The following is a 22,562-nucleotide window of genomic DNA, read 5'->3' as shown; positions in this document are numbered from 1 at the left end:
GAGCCCTGCAACCTGACCCGAACCCAACTACAAATGTCGGGGATGGATAAAATGGAAAAAACAACCAGACCCTCTGGAGTTCTGGTCTGGCTGGCTCTCCTCCGCCTACCTATTGGTTTGGCCTGGTAGTAGCAGCTGCATGCCCCACTCCTGCCAGTTGCTGCACTGTGAGTACCACAGAATGAACATGCCAAGGAGCTGCAGCGCCTCTCACTCTGCAGCACAGAAAATACAGCAGGGAACTCTGGATGGCAGGAGCAGGGCACACAGTCACTGGCACATGCGTCGGCTACCGTGCCAGCCCTATGGGATGGAGGAGGATAGCCAAACCCACAGGGGAGAGGGAGTGGCAGCAGCGCTGACTCACATTCGGGGGAAGGGTTGGGTTAGAAGACTCAATGCTCTTAGGCTTGGGTTGGGTGGGCTTGGGTCTGGTCTTGGTCCAGGTATGAAAGTTAGGCCTAATCAGACCTCTGTCAGAGTTCTTCCTGGAGCAGCGCAGCTATACACTGGCCCCTACTCGGGCCAGTGGTTAAATGCAACAATGTGGCCCATTATGCCTCATAACACTACTATGAGGTAAAATAGTATTATCCCCATTTTACAGATGAGATTCAGAAGGACACACTGGTTTAGGACCGAATTTTTAGAAACGTATGCTAATGTTGTGTTCCCAGCTTCAGTCGCAAGTGGCTACTGAGCACCCAGAAATTGAGACACCTAACATTAATTGATTTATTTTCAGCAAGAGGTATTTACCCAAGGTGAATCTATAGCAGCGTCAGGAACTGAAGCCAGACTCTCAGTCCCAGGCCTTAACCACAAGGCCATCTTTTATAATGGAAATTGTAAGAATAATTAAACAAAAACAAAAAACCCAGTTTCACTAAGAATCTGCTTATATTGTTTCTCTTTCAGGCATCACTGATTTTATTCACCTGAGTTCTAAACAATGGGGGAGGTTGAGCACAAACCACTTGCATTATTCTTGCTTGCTACAATGGCAATTATGGTGCATTTGAAGAAAAACAATGCTAATTGGGAAACTAAGTTTTATTCTTTACACAAATGAATACACCTTGCCACATACTGTACAACATTAGCTACACAAGCAGCAAGGAGTCCTGTGGCACTTTATAGACTAACAGAAGTATTGGATGCATTCGACAAAGTGGGTATTCACCCACGAAAGCTCATGCTCCAATACGTCTGTTAGTCTATAAGGTGCCAAAGGACTCTTTGCTGCTTTTACAGATCCAGACTAACACGGCTACCCCTCTGATACCATTAGCTACACAGTATATTTAACACAACATCACTTAAAATCTTAAACCACTGTTGGATTTCTGTAAATACATTGCACAGTTCAGATAGGTGTGCACACTAAATATCAGAAATTCTAGATGGGGGAATTATCTTTCTTAAAACTGTTTATGTTGCAAACTGGTGCAATGCAATGCACAGGAAAAAGAACAAAGGCATCATTTCTTCATACTATCTATGGATCCTCAAATTCAGCCCAGCAAGTAGGAAGATATTGTATACATTGCAGAAAGGGTCTCCTTGTCAACACAAAACTACTTGTTTTATTGTGAAGTCCTGTAAAATTGTGCTAGTAACAATAAGTTCTCCTTATGTTCCATATTTCCAATCATTTATTTATACTAATATAATTAAGAATATTTCTTTTCTGTATGCGACCTAATATAAGGGAGAATGAGATTTTTCAATTTGCTCATAGTTCTGAGGGAAAAGTCATTTTGGGTCAGCCCCAAGCCATTCTCCCCCACCCCCCTCCCATTACTGTCAACTAAACAGAAAAAAAGATATTTTTGCTCTGTAACACTCACCACCATCAGAGTGCCCTACAGGTCACTCTACAGCACCCTACCTCTGTTTTCACCCTCTTCAGGGCCTTTCAAGAACTCTCTGCCCATGCATAGCTCAAAAAAAAATCCCCTCTTGGGGTCTACTTTGAGTCCTTTGAGGCCTACAGAACTAAAATGTATCAAACCCAGTCCAGTACCTCTCTTCTGATTGACCCAAAACATAAAACACAAACTCACACAATCTTCAGTCCAGTTGGCCTTTACAGTCTTTCACCTGTTTCAGCAGGGTCTCTTCCAGGCTTCCCGGGTAAAGAGTTTTCTCCCGCTTGCTCCTGCTTCTTCAGCTTTCACTCCCCAGCCCCTGCAGGATCCTTCTTGCTCCCTATAGTATCTAGAACTTCCACCCTTCACTGTTTCGTCCTAATTTTATAAGAGGAGCACCTGATTCAACCCAGCTGCAGCTTGTCCTGTAATCAGGGCTGACATAGGCCCAGGCTCTCCAGCCCACCAGCAAGCCTCCCTGTGACAAGGTCAAACAAAATGTTTCATCAAACCCAAAATTAAATGTTTCATTACATTTTGGGAATTACTAAACTTTTTTTTAATATATAAAAGCAATGTAAATGAAGGGATAGCGTCACAAGGGGACTTAGGTACCATTCACAAGACCAGGGAGGAAGAGCCCCTCTTATGCCCTAGAGTCCAGTGCTTTGGCACTCAGCTGGAAGGTAGGAGACACTAGTTTGAATTGGAGCAGGATTGGCACACAAGTGTCCCCTCTCCCCGGTGACAGGGCCAGCTTTATGAAGGGTGGGGTCCGATTTGAATACGTGGAAGCGGTCCAGGGCTTTGGCGGCATTTCAGTGGCGGGGGTCCACTCTGGGTCTTCCGTGGCACCGAAGGACCCCCCCACCACCACTGAAATGCCGCCGGACCCCCCGCCGCTGGGTAAGTAAAAAAAAAGTTAAAAGGGCATCTAAGGCATGGGGCATCAGGCGAATCAGCCTAAAGCCGGCCCTGCCCGGTGAATGCCCTAAGCATCAGGCTATAGAATCATTCTCACTCTCTTTATATTAAGTATTTCACATAAAGTGGAACAACTTCAACAGGAGAGAGAGAGAGAGAGAGAGACCCACCCACGTGTGACTACCCAATAGATTGGTAGTTAGGGAACTCCTGGAGAATTGAGTGTAAATCCCTGCTTCAGAGGAAACTACTACCACCACCTCCTCTGCCTTGTGACTGATGTTTAAATCCCCATTAATCTCGCCCAGCAAAACAAAACAGTTCATTCTGAAGAAAAGTCAAAGTGAATTGTTTGGACATTTCTGATTTTTTAAAAAGTTATTTTTCGACTCAAACAGTTCAGCAAAATCACAAAATTGTGAAACATTTCAGCCAACCCAGATCTGCATTTTTTTTGGTGAAAAAAGGTTTGGCTATAAATATTTGCCCTGCTCTATGAACTACCCTTTTACCCCCATGCAGAAGTGGTGCTTCCAGGCCCCAGGAAACCTGCGCTGGTGGGGCAGTGTAGGGAGTTTACATTGCTGTTGCTTCTGCTGTACGTATGGATCAGTAGAGAGATGTTCAGTCTCCAGGGCATTCAATCAAAAACTTTGCACCTGCTCTAAATTCACATTTTAAATAAAAGACTCACGAATTGACAATTAGCTTTCTGAATGTGATGTTAAATCACATGCTTTTAATAGGTAACTGAAATGCTACAGGGCATGTTTTTATCCCTAAAGTTTCTGGGGAAAAGATGCATTGCAGGGGAAAGATTCCACAGAAACTACAACTACAAGGTTAACAATAAGAATCAGAGATCTGAGGCCCAAAGGGAATATAACTTCCTGCATTACTAATATGCATCCCAATTAACTAGCTCATGAAAACAACACTGTTTTTCAGCTGAATCATTTCTTTAATAAAGAAACCTTTCCATAGCATTCCCACCTCTACCACACACATTGCAAACAAAGAAATGTTCAATAGAAATGTTTGAAATACCAACCTCAATTAGGGTGACCAGACGTCCCGATTTTATCGGGACTGTCCCGATATTTGCTTGTTTGTCCCGCGTCCCGACCGATGTTCGGTCGGGACACTGGACAAACAAGCAATTTTGCCCTCCGATCCGGTGCATAGACGGAGCCCGGAGGGGCTTTCACCCCCCACTTCCCCCGACCATCCCCCACCTTCCCCCATTGGACCCCTCCCCAAATCCCTGCCCTGGCCCCGCCTCTTCCCCAAGCACGCGGCATTCCTCCTCCCTCCCAGGCTTGCACACGGGCCATGGCCAGGGCTGGGAGCGCAGCACGGAGGCTGCTCCAGCCCTGCAGCCTGCAGGGCAGTGCGGAGCAGGCAAGGCTTGGGTGGAGACACGCGTGGGGCGGACACGCTTCTGCCAGGAGGGGCCGGGCCCGGCTGCCTGGTTCGCCCCCTGCCCGGGGGGGTCCCCAAGCTCCCTGCAGCCGGAGCGGGGCTGCCCGGAGCGAGTGGCCCGGGCGGGACAGAGTGGAGCAGCCTCTGCTGTGGGGCTGGTGCAATGAAGCCCAGGAGTGGCTGGGCCGGGAGCTGCAAGAGGGGCCCGGAGCATGGCTCGGCTGCACAGCTCGGAGTCCAGGCTGGGCCCAGGAGCAAGGGGATGGGGGAGCTGGGAGTGTATCGGGGGTCAGAGCCGAGAGTTGGGTGGAGATGGGGCTGTGCCACTGGTGGCGGGGGGCGCTCCGGCTTTTTTTTTTTTTTGCTCCCCCCCCCCGCGTCCCGATATTTCATGTTTGTCATCTGGTCACCCTAACCTCAATGCACAGTAAGTGTTCACATAGGGAGGGCTCAGCTAGATAAGGCTTTCAGTTTTCTCTGTCTTTTTAAAATGTATGCATCTGTCAGTGAAGGCAGTAGGGTCCAATAGGCAGGCTGATGAATTGGGAGACAGGAGACTGGTTTTAATCCTGGCTCAACCACGGACAGGTTATTTGACCTTAAATAAATTACACCTCTCTCTCCGTCTCAGTTTCCCAATCTGTAGAACAGGGATAATAATTCTATCCTCTTTTTGAAGTCCTATGGACCCATAGTGCCAAGTACTATGATCAAACAGCCATTTTACATTAGACAGGCTAACCAAACAGGTCTAATTCTGGGATTATTTTAACTGAACATTTTGTAATTCACAAGCCAGCAGTGGAAAGTGAAGATCAATGGTAGATCCTGAATACTGGATCTGGCACAACAGCATTGCACCAACGCTAACTAAGGCCTTTTCTCAAATGCCTGTGTGTTACAATTAGAAATGGGCTCACACCACTAAATTCAGATCTGGACTTACATTATCCTCATTTCACTTGCACAGAAGATTGATGGCAGAACCAGTATCACTGAGGAGTCTTGACTCCCTTTACACTAATCACAAGAATAGAGTCCAGACCTCAGTCTTCGATGTCAGTTTGTCCACTATAAATGCATAATTTGCTTATAGTTCTCCATCACATACTCAAACCCTGTCTAAGACTAACAGACTGAAATGAGGGCATCTTGTTGCTTGTGGGCCTCATCCAAACTGTTAGCACACACTAGAAATGCATTTCATATTTCTGCAATGCTTCTTTACTCCAGGAAGAGACCTGTAAATAGCCACAGTAAGTGAGCTGATTTTTCTCCACCATTTGCAGTATGGCTTCCTGCTGCTGCTCACTGTTTGAAGAGATTTAGCAAGTGACAAAGCCATCTTACAGCAAGATACAATGAAATGACTACCGATTATACAGTTTTCTTTAGTCTCCTTCAGCAACCTTGGTAACCAATCCATAAAGTCACCTGTACATCATGCCTACTTATACAGCTCAGTGTGTCTTGAAACGTGCTGCGGAGGTGTGCAGAGCTATTTTAAAAATCTATAATTTTCCTAAATTATTAAAAAAAGTCAAGATCTGTACTGAACTGTTTAAAAATTCAAAAGGTTACATATCTGAAAAAGTTACCAGTGCTCTTTTAGAGCTTGTGGTTTAAAGAGAAAATAATACCTTTTCAACATGCACAATTAAACATACTGTACAGAACTATGAAAGAGCCTGACATATCATCTTTGCACCTGAATTAGACATGTGCTACTTAAGTAATAATTCTCTGAACTTCCAGAATAATTACTTTTAGCTGAGCACCTCAATGGCTTTAACAAAACTTAAACTTTTTTTTATAAAACACATTTTCCCATCCTAAGTATAATTTATATTTCTCAATATCAAATATAAACCAATATTCACCTAAAGCATACAACAGTCTAATAATTACCTTAATCTAATAATTACCACTAAAACCTCTTCCCAGTACATACATCTCTCCAATCATCCTTATCTCAAATGCGTGGGGGGACGGAGCTTTGGAGCATGAAGTTAGCACATTCATAGTCTGCAATGAATGTTCAGTAGGTGAACACATATGAATTAGAGGAAAATGAATTCTAGATGTCTTCCATGAGATTACCCTTCCAGTCACCATTCCTTGTCAGTTAAATAGACCAAAATTAATTAAAAATAAGCCTGAAATCAGGATCCTATTCCCTGAGGCACAGAGAGGTTGGGTAATTCACCCAAGGTCACAGGAGATGTCAGTAGTAGAGTTTGGAAGAGAACTCAAGCGTCACCCAGCTGACTCCTAAGCAGTAGACCACACTAAACAACCAAGTTTTGCATACTATGCAAACTATCTAATGAAGAATTTGGAAGCTTACCTGCTGAAACTGGAGAAGCTAGTTAATAAATGAAATACTATTAATCTTTTATTGATATATTCTTATTAGTTACAAAGTTCCAGTTCTGATCAGAGCAAATAAATCTGTGATAAAATTGGAAGAAATAATGGGTTACAAATTACTATTTGAAAATGGAAGAACACACATCTATGTCCTAGAGATGTATGTAGGGCGGATTATCACATAAGAACTATAGATACATGCTTGGGGCCTCAGATGTTGAAGCCATGTGATGAAGTCAGAATCTCTGCTTCTTTTTAAAGTGAGTTTTTAACCCTTGTGATTGGGATGAAAAGCTTGAAAATCTGACTTGAGTGTAACTACTGCAGCAACACCCGAGTCTGCAGACAGCCTGAAACATAGCTCTGATTGTGGCAACTCCTTCATGCATCTCAATGAGTGTCAGACCTGCCCGTTCTAAGAGACCCTAACAGGCAGATGAAGAGTGCAGAGGGTCTGGCTCACCTACCAGCTATTGAAGCAAGCACTAGGGGGACAAGGGGTTCTGCTGTCACTCCTCCATCTGAGCCAGAGATGGAGGAGTGATGGAAAATAGTCTTACTTGTCCTGTGATCATTGAAAACCTCTCTATCGAGCAGGTCAGGGGATGTCCTCTACTAATTAAAAGCTCAAAATTATAATGTGTGGTATCATAAGCATCCGAGTCATTATGTCAGACAACTGGTGACCAGTGACAACTGCCAGGCTTTCCTAGTTAGAAGGTGATTTGTTGTTGTTTTACTTGGCACAGCCTTCCTAGCTACAAAATTCCATAGGAAAGCCACAGGAGGTGGTTATGTAATTGAAAATCCAGTTACCAACAACTCATAGTAGCTGAGGAGGTGAGAAAATACAAAACCGCACAAAACACTCGAAAAACCTGATCACTGACCTCTAGAGGATATGACCTAACATGAAGAGTAACCACTAACTGCACCGTGTATTGATTACACTGCCATTATAGGATGATTCCTCAGCTGCAGTAATTGAAAATAAAAAAGCTAACAGTGCTGTGACTTGCACTACTAACAGTATATTACCTTGTGACAGATATAGAAATCAAAGTTTATTGCTAATGGCAGAGACTAAATATATTAAACAGGTAGAGCCAGACATTCACCACACAGAGTAGAATTAATGGTACTTTTCTTCTTCTCTAGTTTGATATATTTTATACAAGAAAATACCCCACCTTTCCTAAAACATTTGCTACTTACTCAAAAGCCACATGCTAAATTATTTTGGGGAGTTCTTTTCCAGCAAGTCACCATTAAAATAAGTGATGTATTATGACGATGAATACAGTATCCCAGTGGCACTACCAACAAAAATTCCAGTGTGTTTAATAGCATTAGAAGAAAATTAATACATTTTAAAGCCAGAAAGAATCTTTATGATCATAGTCTGATTTCCTGCAAAACACTGCCCATTGAATTTCCCCCTTGTTAATTTTACCCCAGTAGTTGCAAGACAGAACTGTATAGATATTGTAATAACTTATGAAAGGGGGATATTAACAACATACTCCTTTTTCCTACCACTCTCCATGCAGCCAGTAGTACCTCATGGCTCAGGAGTAAATAGCCCTTTCCCTGCTCAAATGGTTTTCAGTGACTTCTTTTCCTCTTTAGGTTGCCCCCAGTAGTATTCATTGTTGCTATCACTTTGGAAAATATTTCCCCTAGGCAAAGTGACAAAGCTCAATAAACTCACTGAAACCTTATTAAACACGGAGATGTTCCCAGATAGGAAATGAATGTATACTCAAAGAGGAAAAACAACATCTCTATAGCGATCTGAAGCAAGGCATGTGACCATTCTGGGCAACTGTGCTCCCTAAGGGAGTGTGTTTGTATTTATGTATGAGTTTATTCAGTGATTTCAGGTTCAGTAAACAGTGTGACTGGCTGAGATTTGATACAGTGGAGTTTGATGCACCGTACTTATTTCCTATCGTAATAATTTTTATGGTGATCACAGCAGCATGTAAGGTTTGAAATAACATCCCCTTAGTGGATATAACACTTGACTGGGACTGAAGAGATCTGGGTTCTATTCCAGTTCTGCCACTGACCTGATGGGTGACCTTGGGCAAGTCATACACTGCTCTGTGCCCCAGCTATAAAATAGGGACAATGATATTGACCTCCTTCATAAAGTGATTTGGGATCTGCTGGTGAAGAACACTATGCAACAGCTAGATATTATTACTATTCTAGTATTGTCAGAAGACCAACTCTTTCTCTTACTAAATGTATTTATATTTCTTTAAGAAGGTGACTGACTTCAATGGTGAGACAATTAACAAAATTTATTATTGAAATGAACAGAGACCTCTTTGCTAATGAGGTACAAATGCCATAGAGATACATGCAGATTTCTGAAGATATATTATGAGATGAATAATTTAAACTTTAAAGTAAAGTGTTTCCAAACAAAAAGGTGCAGAAACTGTTACTGCAGAGTCTTACAAGGCATCTTCATTATAAAGCATATTTATTGTCGCTTGAAATTACCTCATAGAATAGGAGGAGATAACAGTGTCATACAAAAATACAAGTCTGTGGCTATAAAATCACATTTTCAGAATTTTTTCACCAAAAGGGTTTGCAGATTTGACCAATGGTAAAATTCCATCATTTTCACTACACACACTTAAAAAAAACATCTATTAAAAATCAAAATGGCAACATTTTGCTATTTAGATGTGGGCTGAAATCTGGAAAACAATAGTGTTTTGCCAAGAATGGTGAAATGCTGCTTTCAGATGCATCAAACTGTTTTTCTCCCACAAAGCATGATTTCAAGATGAAGAAAATTCAATTTTCCTCTGAATAACCAGAGACAAAACTAATACATTTAGGTTTCTCAATATTATTGCTGGTGGTAACACTTTTTTTGTATCACTTTAGAACTGCTAGAATGTAAATTATCCTGGCATATCATATTATCTCATGATTTTAATCCTGTAATTTAGGAAAATGGATCATGTCACCTGCTATATGATGTAGCTTGATTAATAATTTTTTTTAAAAAGCATAAGAATCACCCATAGCATCACCTACTTCAGTTCCATCTCATTACAGAAATAAATGCTCACCTATTTTCCCTTTTTCTATTATTTGTATCAAGTTATCACCCAGAGACTCCAATATGTTTCAGAACTAGAACTGGGTGAAATTTTTCATGTGATTATTTTTCCCAGAAAAACACAGATTTGGATCAACCAAAACAATTTGGGAACTGGAGTAAACTTCAGGAAATTGTTTCAGTTGAATAAAAAAATTGAAATGTCGAAGTGCTCTGTTTCAGCATTTCAAAAACAAAATATTTTGATGTTTCATTTCAAACAAATGTTTTGTTTCAGAATTCACTCAATTCACTCATAAAAAGTTAAACCTCAAATGACTAAACAAAACATTGTTCGATCAAAACCAAGGTTTTTTAAAAAAAATTCACCAGACAAAAAAAATCTTATTTTCTGTTGGCCTGAACTGTCATCCTCCCTCCCCCATTTTTCTCTGTTCAGTCACCGAATTAAAAAAAAAAAAAAAAAGATTCTTCACACAGATTCTTTCAGGGCCCCACCATACTATGTGCCAAATACACACATAGAGAGGCACAGTCACTACTCTAAAGAGCTTACAGTCTGTGGAAGAAAAACAGCCACCCACAGAAAGTATTCATTTTTTGCAAGTTGGCTAATATTGTCTGGTCACATGGAAGGCTAAAGGCATCAATATTATTTATATTGTGGGCCAGATTTCAAAGTACTCATTACTCCTAACTGTGCTCAGATTTTCAAAAGAGTTCAGAGTGCAGTAGCGCCCCAATTTATTTAGGTGTCTAATTGGACGTTTATTTGTTTTTTAAAACTGGCCTTATATGTAGTTTGTAGTTATGTCTATTGAGTACATCTGGGACAGCTGGGTCAGATTTATTTTTGGTTGTTTCATGTTTATGCATAAGACATGGAATAATGTTTTGCTTTTATAGTTACATGGTGATTCTTCAAATTCATCAATGAAACTAAACTCCAGTTGTTTCTTCTCAGTAAACTTCATTAACTGAAACGGCATTTCTGTTGACAATTGTTTAAAAAAAAACCACTTGGGACTGATATTGTCCTCCAGGTATGTTTCTCTCTCTTGCCCAGCATCTGCACAGCACAGACTCAGCCTCCTCCCTGGGTGTACTCTGACTGGTATTGGTCCATTACTAGATGAAATGGAGGAGTTAATAATAATGCAGATAAGGCAGATGTGTTAAATAAATAGTGTATTTGAGGAAAAACAGATGATTTAGTCAGATCACATAACACTCCTTCCATTCCACTGGTATCTCAGAAGGATACTAAGCAGCAGTACTAAAGTTAAACATTTAAATCAGCAGATCTGGATAACTTGCTTCCAAGAGTTTTAGAAGACCTGGCTAAGGAGCCTGGTGGACCTTTAATGTTGATTTTCAATAAGCCTTGGAAGTTTTGTGAAGTTCTAGAGGATTCAAAGAAAGCTAATGTGCCAATATTTTAAAAGGGTAAACCCAAGTAATTATAGGTTTGCAGTTTCACATTGATCCTGAGCAAGATAATGAAGGGGCTGATATGGGACTCAATTAATAAAGAATTAAAGTAAAGTAAAGTAATATAATTAATGCCAATCAAGGTGGGTTTATGAAAAACAAACTATCAAGCTAACTATCTTTTTTGATGAGATATAAGTTTGGTTGATAAAGGCAATAGTGTTGATGTAATATACTTAGACTAATGTAAAAGCAGCAAAGAGTCCTGTGGCACCTTATAGACTAACAGATGTTTTGCAGCATGAGCTTTCGCGGGTGAATACTCACTTCATCAGATGCATGTAGTGGAAATTTCCAGGGGCAGGTATATATATGCAAGCCAGAAGCAGGCTAGAGATAACAAGGTTAGTTCAATCAGGGAGGATGAGGCCCTCTTCTAGCAGTTGAGGTGTGAAAACCAAGGGAGGAGAAACTGGTTCTGTAGTTGGCAAGCCATTCACAGTCTTTGTTTAATCCTGAGCTGATGGTGTTAAATTTGCAGATGGACTGAAGTTCAGCAGTTTCTCTTTGGAGTCTGGTCCTGAAGTTTTTTGCTGCAGGATGGCTACCTTTAAATCTGCTATTGTGTGTCCAGGGAGATTGAAGTGTTCTCCTACAGGTTTTTGTATGTTGCCATTCTTAATATCTGATTTGTGTCCATTTATCCTTTTCTGTAGGGACTGTCCAGTTTGGCCGATGTACATAGCAGAGGAGCATTGCTGGCATATGATGGCGTATATTACATTGGTGGACGTGCAGGTGAATGACCTGGTGATGGTGTGGTTGATCTGGTTAGGTCCTGTGATGGTGTCGCTGGTGTAGATATGTGGGCAGAGTTGGCATCAAGGTTTGTTGCATGGATTGGTTCCTGAGCTAGAGTTACTATGGTGCAGTGTGCAGTTACTGGTGAGAATATGCTTCAGGTTGGCAGGTTGTCTGTGGGCGAGGACTGGCCTGCCTGTGAAAGTGAGGGATCATTTGATCAGATCCCTGATGATGCATTGGAGGGGTTTTAGCTGAGGACTGTATGTGATGGCCAGTGGAGTTCTCTTGGTTTCTTTCTTGGGTTTATCTTGCAGTAGGAGGCTTCTGGGTACACGTCTGGCTCTGTTGGTCTATTTCCTCCTGTGGATATTGTAGTTTTGAGAATGCTTGGTGAAGATTTTGTAGGTGTTGCTTTCTGTCTGAGGGGTTGGAGCAGATGCAGTTTTACCTCAGTGCTTGGCTGTAGAAAATGGATCATGTGGTGTGCCCGGGATGGACCTGGAGGCATGAAGGTAGGCATAACGGTCGGTAGGTTTTCGGTATAGGGTGGTGTTAATGTGACCATCACTTATTTTCACCGTGGTGTCTAGGAAGTGGACCTCCTGTGTAGATTGGTCCAGGCTGAGGTTGATGGTGGGGTGGATGCTGTTGAAATCATGGAGGAATTTTTCCAGAGTCTCCTTCCCATGGGTCCAGATGATGAAGATGTCATCAATGTAGCATAGGTAGAGAAGGGGCGTGAGTAGACGAGAGCTGAGGAAGCATTGTTCCAGGTCAGCCATAAAAATGTTGGCATATTGTGGGGTCATGCGGGTGCCCATAGTGGTGCCACTGATCTGGAGGTATATATTGTCATCAAATTTGAAATAGTTGTGCGTGAGGATAAAGGCACAGAGCTCAGCAACCAGTTGTGCTGTGGCATGAAATTTCCACTACATGCATCTGACGAAGTGAGTATTCACCCACGAAATCTCATAGACTAACAGACGTATTGGAGCATAAGGTGCCACAGGACTTGTTGCTGCTTTTACAGATCCAGACTAACACGGCTACCCCTCTGATTAGACTAATGTAAGTCACTTGACTTGATACCACACAACAACATTTTAATTAAAACTCTGTAATATAAAATTAACAAAACACATTAAATGGATTAAAAGCCAACTAAATGATTGGCCTCAAAATGTAACTTTAATTGTGGAATCATTGTTGAAAGGGTGTATTTCTAGCAGGGACCTGCAGGGATCAGTTCTTGGCCTGACACTATTCAAACATTTTTACCAATGACCTCTAAGGAAACAATTATTGTTGATAAAGTTTTCAGATGACAAAAATTGAGGGAGTGATAAATAATGAAGAGGACAGGTCACTGATTCAGACTGATCTGGATCACATAATAAGCTGGGGGCAAGCTAACAATACAAGTTTTAATATGGCTAAATTAAAATGTATACTTCTAGGAATAAGGAACATACTTATAGGATGGGGGACTATCTTGGGAAGCGGTGACTCAAAAAAGATTTGGGGGTTGTGGTGGATAATCAGCTGACCATAAGCTCCCAATGTGAAGCTGTGGGAAAAAGGACCGATGTAATCCTTGAATGTATAAATAGGTGAATAATGAGTAGGAGTAGAGAGGTTATTTATCTCTGTATTTGGCACTGCTGCAATTGTTGTGGGAATACTGTGTCCAGTGCTGGTGTCCACAATTCAAGTAGGATGTTGATAAATTGGAGAGGGTTCAGAGAAAAGCCACAAGAAGATTAAAGGACTAGAAAACATGCCTTATAATAGACTCAAGCAGCAAAATCTATTTAGCTTAACAAAGGGAAGGTTAAGGGGTGACTCAATTACAGTCCATAAGTACCTACCCGGGAAAGAAATATTTAATAATGGGCTCTTCATCTAGCAGAGAAAGGTATAATACAATCTAATGGCTAGAAACTGAAGCTAGACAAATTCAGACTGGAAATAAGGCATACATTTTTAACAGAAGGTAATTAACCATCAGAATAATTTACCAAAGGCTGTGGTACATTCTCCACCACTGGTAATTTTTCAATCAAGATTGAATGTTTTTCTAAAAAGATATGGTCTAGGTATTTTGGAGAAGTTCTCTGGCCTGTGTCATATGTGAGGTCTTACCAGCTGATCACAAAGAGACCTTCTGACCTTGGAGTCTACGAATAAGTACAGAATTTGTGCATGGAGAGGTAGCTGTAGGTTGAGGGTGTCCAAAGGAGCTGCACGGCCAGAAACTTAGGGACAATGGAGGTGATGTGGTGGCAAAAGCTTCCAAGCACTTTATCCTGGGTCTTCAGCTGATCTGCAATATCCACATAAATCTTAGGGGCTCTGCAGATTTTGGGAGCAGAACAACATCTTTCTTCCATGGACTGAAAGGGGGCAAACCACATCACTCCTGAAGAATTTAGAGTAAGGTCCATGAAAAGAACCTCTATCATTTTTCTCTCATACCTTCCAATGATCTGGGCTTCTGAATTCAAAACATTCTTATCCCATATACTGCTGGCACACTGAACTGGCTTGCTTTATAGCAAGATGAGAGTGCAGTCAGATAACTGGAATATAAGGATACAACAAAAGCTTTAGGCTATGTCTTTTTGCTACTCAGTTACGTAATGAAAGGAGGAAATTCATCACTGTTGGTTCTATTGTGCTACCAATTTGTTTGGTAGAAAAATCAACAATAGATAATGCATTTGTTCATAAAAAGAGGGGAACTATGCTTACAGGCAGAAGAGAAAAGTTGCCATTTGATAACCCTTGATTGTAGAAAATACAGGCTGGATGGGGAGAACAAACCTACATAAACCACAGATTAAATTCCACTATGCATAAGTAAATATTTTCCCATTATTATTAAAAGAGTAGATCTTGGTAACACCGAGTTCAAACCGCATACATTCTGAATGGCAAAGCATATTGAAAATTACAGGTAGTTTTGAACTGTTTCAAGGAATGCTTCAATTCTTAATCAAAACTTTTCTGATACCTAAATTATTATTGTAAGTCACATCTAGGAAAGTCTGTGCTCTCTGAAAAAGTTCCAACTGGTATAACACAGGAGCCCATCAGCATCCCTGTGCTATGCTCTCTTCACTGGCTCCCCACTGAATATAGTTCAAAGATCCTGTTTGATATTCAAAGCCCTCGATGGAATTGGCCTTAGCTACCCTAGAGATTACCTGACTATTACCTGCCATAACAGCTACGTTCCACTAGAACAATTAAAAAGTGTTAACCAACAGAGGGATTCTCATGAGCATAGGACACTGAACTTATATAGAGCTTGATATAGACTATGGATCTCACTCCCACAGGAAACGAGACAAGACTACCTATGTTAAGAATTAAACACAGGACTAATTTCTTCCCCAATTAAACTATTCTCTCTCTCTATAAACTAAGCAATCTATAGCTGATGGAAGCTGGGAAGGAGGAGACAGATTGCTGTCATTTATATTAGAAATATTTAGAAAACACTTGGATGTTATTGTGATATTGACCAGGCAGACTGACACATTGTCAGCTGTTACTCTTTTATAATTCTACACAGTAGGATAAATCCTGCAGTTACATATTAGATGTAAGCTAGTTAGAATACAACTGTAGGGTGACAGTATTTTGAACTGATTTGGCATTCAGTGCGTGTATAACATAAGTGCATCTTAAAACCAGAGATCACACACTGGGAGGGGAATATCAAGAAAGCAGTTCACAGGGGGAAGCAAGATAAAGTTGGGTGGAAGGTTTTCTATGGCACCTAGCACTATAGTATTTAATGCCTCAATACAGAAAAGTTATCAAGCACATACTTCAATTTAAGCACTTCAGTAGTACCAAGAATTCTTCAGTGAGATTACTGATAGGTTTAAAGTTAAACACATTCTTAAATGTTTTGCTAGATCAGGGCCAGAATGCTTAGCATCTTGAGGGGATTTTATTTAATAAAAGCCTTGTAAAGATATAATCTGTGTTTTATTTATATACTATTTCAAAACATAGGCTATATCTTTACTATGCTTTTAAAGCAACAGTTTAAAATTCTGCAGTCACAATGGAATAAGAAGAACTGAGTTTAACCCATGAACGTTTATGCCCAAATAAATCTGTTAGTCTTTAAGGTGCCGCTGGACTCCTTGTTGTTTTAATGGAATAAGAAATACTCAAACATCAAGAAATCTGTGCATGACCTAAAAATCAAGCTAATTCAACACTATTTATTTTGATGGGGAACTAACAATTAAGGTAGCAACTCTAGGAGAAAATATGTGGTAAAGATGCTAAAAAATGAACTTTGAACTTTATTCCAAATGTTATAATGATGACACAGTAAAGAGAAAAAATAAATGTGAAGATGTTGAGTTAAATCCTTGGCTGCCATAAATTGACATAACTATGTCAATTTACATCAGCTAAAGATCTGGCCCTCAGTTTCCACTGACCTTTATCTGAAACTTACTTCAACATAGAACAATATAAATGTTGTAATTACACCTCTACCTCAATATAACGCTGTCCTTGGGAGCCAAAAAAAATCTTACCGCGTTATAGGTGAAACTGTGTTATATTGAACTTCCTTTGATCCACCGGAGTGCGCAGCCCCGCCCTCCCCGGAGCACTGCTTTACCACATTATATCCAAATTCATGTTATATTGGGTGGCGTTATATCGAGGTAGCGGTGTACTATTACTAGCTATTCAGAATTAACTCTGTGGAGTTATTTCCAAAGCATGATTGTTGTTCCCAAGGTAGTCCCATGAAAAGCTGAAAAATCTATTAAATCTTTTCTATATGTAACTGTTGACCTGTGAATCATAGAATTATTATTCCTCTTTTAGGGACTGAAATCCAATTTCCAAATTTGGAATTGCAAAATAGGAAAGCAGAGCACGCTGAAAAGGAATCTTTAGTCTTAAACTTCTACAAAAGTGAAAAAGCAGTGCAACATAGCTCAAATGAACATACAACCATTTGACTTCACCTTCAGGCTCTTATCTGCTGACTTTAGCTTGCTTTTTTCAACACTTTTGGATAATTATAGTAAGACAGTCATAAAAAAAAATCTACCGTAAGTAACAGAATGTGTTCAATTAGCACAAGATCCTATTTATAAAGACCCATAGGGCTCAACCCTATAAGATACTGAGAACTCTGGCCCTATCCAGAAAAGCACGTAAGCATATGCTTGACATTATACACTTCATTTGTTCCATTAACTTAAGTACTTTGCTGGTTTAAGCCAGAATGTTCAGCACCTTGCAGGATTGAACCCTTAGTGATGTTAGAAGCCAGAATCAAGGTTTTACTTGGAACAGTCACTATATTTTAAGTATTCCAGAGCTCTCAGCATTGGCATAATTTTGCTCCATCTGAAATCAATGATAAAACTCAAAAAAGTTCTGGGCTCTTTTGAAAGTCATATTCTAACTGACCCTTGCAGTACCTGGACCCCAGGGCCATGACAAAAAAATTGTTCCATACTAATTAGTTTGAAAGATGCTTCCCCCAAGTGCAAGGTCTGACAAGGCAATGGGCTCAAAATCTGTTCTATTTCACCACTTTAACCAAGAATAAAATTCCACCAAAGGCAGTGACAATACTCCAGGTTTACCTTAGCGAAGCTGATAGTAGAACCTGCTCTGGATTTTTTTTAAAGCTACCCTTTACCAAGATATTATTAAAAAAAAAAACACTTAGAGATTGATCCTAAGTGGGACTGAACTCTGACACCTTCCACTGATGTCAATCGTAAACAACTTAATTACATCAGCTGAAGTAAATGGGAGCTATGGAGGCTCAGCCTCGGGCTCTTAGATTTTGGCCTTTTAAAATACTTTGACAAAGCTGCATGGAAAACAGTCAATTAATTCCCAGACAAGAAAGAACGACTAAATCAGCAGATTTGGAATTGCAAACTAACAGATGGAATTATTTGATATTTGTATAAAATTTGGCATTTCAGGTTCACTTAAAAAATATTCTCTTTCTGGACATGTCACAGCACTGATATAAAGTGAATGCTATAGTTAATATCAGACTAGCCTGTAGGCATGAAATATTGGGTAGATTTATACACTTCTTTTTTCCCCTTCAACCTCGTTTCCTTTCTTGAATATAAAACTGATTAATAAAAATGATCAAGATAAGATGAGGGACAGAACTTCCTAACAAAGCCAGGCTTGATCATCTAGTTAAAATGAACATAGCCATTTCCACAGAAAGTGTGCGAAAATGTACAAAGCTTGTCTTACAGTCCTTGTTGATCACAAAGTTTTAACCATATACACCTCTACTTCGATATAAAACTCTGTCCTCAGGAGGTGTATTTGTGCTAAAGGGGAACACTAACAAGTGCTCAACTGCAAATCATTTTCAAGCATTGGTATTTCATATAAATCAATGACAAAGCAGAATCTGACAAGAAGGATTTAAAAAAAAATTGCTTTATTTTATATATGGCACCCTTCATTCCATGCTCCACATGAAATAAAATACACCTAAACAAAACAATTTAATTAAAAGTCTGCTCATAGAGGGAGGTATCAGTCTGAGACAAGAATTCAGCAACAGTTCTTGATCCGAATGACAATAGACAAGATCCCCCTTCCTGCTCATGCCCCTTTACACCACATAGAAGGACCACAGTGGTGTAGAAGGGGCCATAAAACAATTCTACCCAGGGGAGGATTGTCCTGGTACTCTGGCAGACATCCACAAAAAAGCTGTCTTCTGAGGACCCCCTTACAAGCCCTGGAGTAGATAGTGTACCAGGTATTGGGCAGGAATGTTAGGGGTGGGACTACACACATAGTACTGCTGAGATTCCAGGCAGCACTGCCATCATTTAGACAGGCCCCAGAGCTATCTAAGTTACACTGTAGAACTCCCCAGCTCGTGGAATAGCCCAGGTTTGGTGGACAAAAAGGTGGCTTAAAGCCATGTAATGAATTATGTAAACAATTATATGATGCAAGCAACCAAGCACCAACAAAAGTATCTGCATTTAAGGTACAGTCAGCAGTCCAGCTGAAACAGCAATTGGAGAGTTGCTAGTATGCCTTAGTACGTATCAATCCAACTTTTGTACAAGGACAAGGAGACAATGAAAGTCTTTTCGGTCAGATACAATTGATTAAAACATTTCATCTTTCCTATCATCCTTACTATAGAATTCAGTCAAAGTTGGCGGCGATTGAAGGATACAGACATTGCAGATAAGCATGAGTTGTACTGATCCAATCAGGACAGAATAAAAAAGAGTCTAGCATCTGGTTGTGTGGCAGCCCAGAAGTTTTCTGACCTTAGGTGAAAGTGGAAATCCTACTGGATGGTTTTTCAAATTTTATAACTGGGCATGCCACATCAATAAATAGAAAGTGCCAAAGAATAGACCCCGTCCTGAAAAGTTCACTGAATAAAGGCTTGGATGGGATAACAATACAGACTAACACAATACAGATGCACATTGTGATGTGCAATGATTGTAAATGTAATGCTTCACATTACATGCGAGTTTTCAGCACTTTATAATGTAAACTCTTTGGGACATGGATCATCTTTTCATTAATTGTATGTACAGCATTTAGCACAATTGAAAGTATCCAAGTGAGAATTTGGGTCAATCACAAGCAGCTTTGTCAGTCTTGTGTGCTCACCTTTAAAATGGTGCAGTGATAAATAAAGCAGGTTATGAGTAATAATTCCTGATTCATGTGATATGGTATAAAAATTGAAGCTTGTGAGCCTTTGGCACACATTTCATGTTCAAAAACAGATTCACAAAAGATACCATCTAACGTATGTCTGTAAAAGGCCCTAAGCACCCTCAAAAGCTAGCCTCTGTTTCAAAATTAAAAACAACTAAGTTAAAACATTGGCAATTCTGATATAAATAAGAGGACCCGAGAATGTGTGGGGTTTACAGTGGCACAAATTACAAATAATTGAGCAATAAAAACCCAGAAACCTGACTCCAGCGAGAATCATTGAGAATATATGACCCTGTGTCAGTTCTCCAAAGCAGAAGTCAGTGTAGACAACAACAAGTTAAGGCAACTCCATTTTCTTGCATTTGTTGGACTTCTCAGAGGTAAAGTGGGAGAGTAGAAGAACGAAGAATCCATGACTTGCCAACAATTTATCTATAGAATACTGCACTCCTGAAGTTAGGATTTCAGGTGAAGAAAACGTGGTATGGTGGTAGGAGTTATAAGAAGTAAAGTTCCCTCTCATACACACACGATTCAACTGTTGATTTCTCAAAATTTTGAAATATTTTATTTCTTTAATTTTGTCACATATTGCCTGGTACTGACATTTTGGGCTATGCTTGGAAAATATGGCAACAGTTGAATGGAGGGTGGAAAAGACAAATGAAGTCTTCTACAGCTCTGGCTGTAGAAATGTACAGTTAGTGATAAATCAAGAGAAGGAAAATCCTCTGATGTCCAGCATTGCACTAGTGATATTCTATTAGAAAATTTGTATACAGTTTTGGACCCAGGAATATAACGGTGATATGGCAGAGCCCCAGAAAGTTAAAGAAAGAGTAAAAATATTTTATAGGGCTGATCTGAGGGTCTGAATTGCAATGAATAAACTATTTTATTTATAGTGTTTAAATGAAAGGAGACAAAGGGTATAAAATAGATTCTGAAGGAAAAGGAACAGATCATTGCCAATAAGCCAAATTAACATAATGACATAACAAGTGACATAATTAATTGATATTAAGGAAAGATTATGGATAAGGCTTATAAAGGAATCAGGTCAAATTTCTTGACACAAAACAGATAGCAGAAATAGGAACAGGGTAAGGAATACACATGGAGATAAGCCTGGTCCAGTTTAGGAATGAGAAGAACACATGTCTATGTGCACTCAGTTTAAAATAGTTATATGTGAGTTGATTTGAGTTAAAATGTGTTAAAATATTCTCAGATGTGATAGAGTACAATGAAAGTGGTCCTATGACATGCCCTAATGTGGTAGAATGTCTCTAAAACTGCATTTTTCTTCAGCTCTAAAAAAGGTTTCTTTAATTGAACACACTACAAATATCTTAAGCTCTGAATACATCCAATACAGATCAAAAGGAAATCTAGAAGAATTAGTGCTGGAATTTAAATTTTAGTGTCAAGATGCACATCTAAAATCTCAGCTCCACTTTCCTTTCCTCATTTTCTGAGACAAGATTTTGTGGCAGTGTGAGCTGTGTGATTGTTTTGCATGATCAGACTTCTATTTGACCAATGTTTATTGATGTGTAAGACTGCCTTCCAATGAAGCTAATGACAGCATTCCACTACAGCAAAGAAATCCAGACTTCCCAAATGCAGTAAGTTCTATTCTCCACATTGCTGCTACATAAATAGTGAAATCCTGTATTTGATCAACTGCTTAGATTCAGACTGACAAAATCAAAACTGTCTTATTCAGAATTGCTGGGGAGCCAGATGAAGTGTTTTCTAGTGCAATGATTCAAATTGCCTGGCTACATGATCTTATCACATTTGATTTCAGACTGTTTCCAGATGCAATAGTGAATACATCCTGCTGATGCAAAACCACTGACATGTCACATTAGCAATAGTGCAATAAGGAAGGCATCTCTTTCTCACTAGATTAGTTCATTTTGATTACCTTCGTACTGGGCTGCTTGACACTAAATGCAAGTCAGTGTTTATTATAAGGGAAACAAATATGAATGCTTTTTTTCCCTTATAGTAACTAAAATATACTTTCTGCTCACAATACAGGCATACTCCAGTCTTTCCCATCTTGACCCCCTCATCACCATTTTCCCCACCTACCTCTCCAACTAAATCTCTGGTCTCTCATTCATCTCTAAGCTGTCTACAATTGCCTTCTGGAGTTCATTACCTCCTATACAATCACAGACCTCTCCAGTCTCATCCTGCTGGTCACTCAGGCCATAACCTGGGCATCATCTTCAACTCGGACCTCTCTCTAGGCCTTCACATACAAACTATATCTAAATCTTGACAATTCTTTCTGCACAACATCTCTAAAACATGGCCTTTCTTATCCATCCATGCAGCTAACACTCATCCAAGCACTCATTTCATGCATCAGTTACTGCAATATCCTTCTCCCTGGCTTTGAGAAATGCAATCTTGCCTGGCTCAGACTCATTAGGAATAGTACTGCTAAGATCATTTTCCTAGGCTGTTGTTTTGACCATGTCATCTTTCTCTTTGAATCTCTCCACCTGCTCCTCTATTGCATCAAACATAAGCGGCTTGTCTTCACTTTCAAGCCCCTTCATAGTTAACTGTCATCTCTCATCTGCTATTGAACTGTCAACATTCATCTCTAAGCGGTTCATGATTCCAGCGTCCATTGCCCACTTGTTAAATTTTCAAACAAGCATCATCATGATTTTTCTCATTCTTCCCTACATGCTTAGGTGGTGCTCCCCATAAATATCTAGAAAGCTATTTCACTATCCACCTTCAAATCTCTCCTAAACTCTTTATTGTGAGTCCTACAAAAAACTTGACAACGGTCAGATTCTGGTGCACAGAGACAACTGCCTATTGTGCAGACCAATTTCATCTTATTGTTTACTTGTATTTCATCTGTCTGTATCCCTTTGTCGTCT

General features: G+C 40.0%; 1 protein-coding gene across 9 annotated transcripts in view; it reads right to left on the bottom strand.

The window, feature by feature from the left end:
• ANO3 (anoctamin 3) overlaps positions 1–22,562 on the bottom strand; it is a 421,744-nt gene that overhangs the window by 176,354 nt on the left and 222,828 nt on the right. The window contains exon 1 of one of the 9 annotated variants that reach the window (XM_039536550.1): positions 2,104–2,225. The exons of 7 other annotated variants lie outside the window; for them this stretch is intronic. The gene's annotated coding sequence lies outside the window, so the exon portion shown is untranslated. Of the gene's footprint in view, positions 1–2,066; positions 2,226–22,562 lie in introns of those variants that run through there. One more of the 9 variants, XM_039536549.1, reaches the window with a different exon arrangement.

Source organism: Mauremys reevesii, linkage group 4 (genome assembly GCF_016161935.1).
Source record: "Mauremys reevesii isolate NIE-2019 linkage group 4, ASM1616193v1, whole genome shotgun sequence".
NCBI classification, from domain to species: Eukaryota; Metazoa; Chordata; order Testudines; family Geoemydidae; genus Mauremys; species Mauremys reevesii.
The sequence above is the reverse complement of the archived record's forward strand: the minus strand, read 5'-3'. Positions and strand labels throughout refer to the sequence as shown.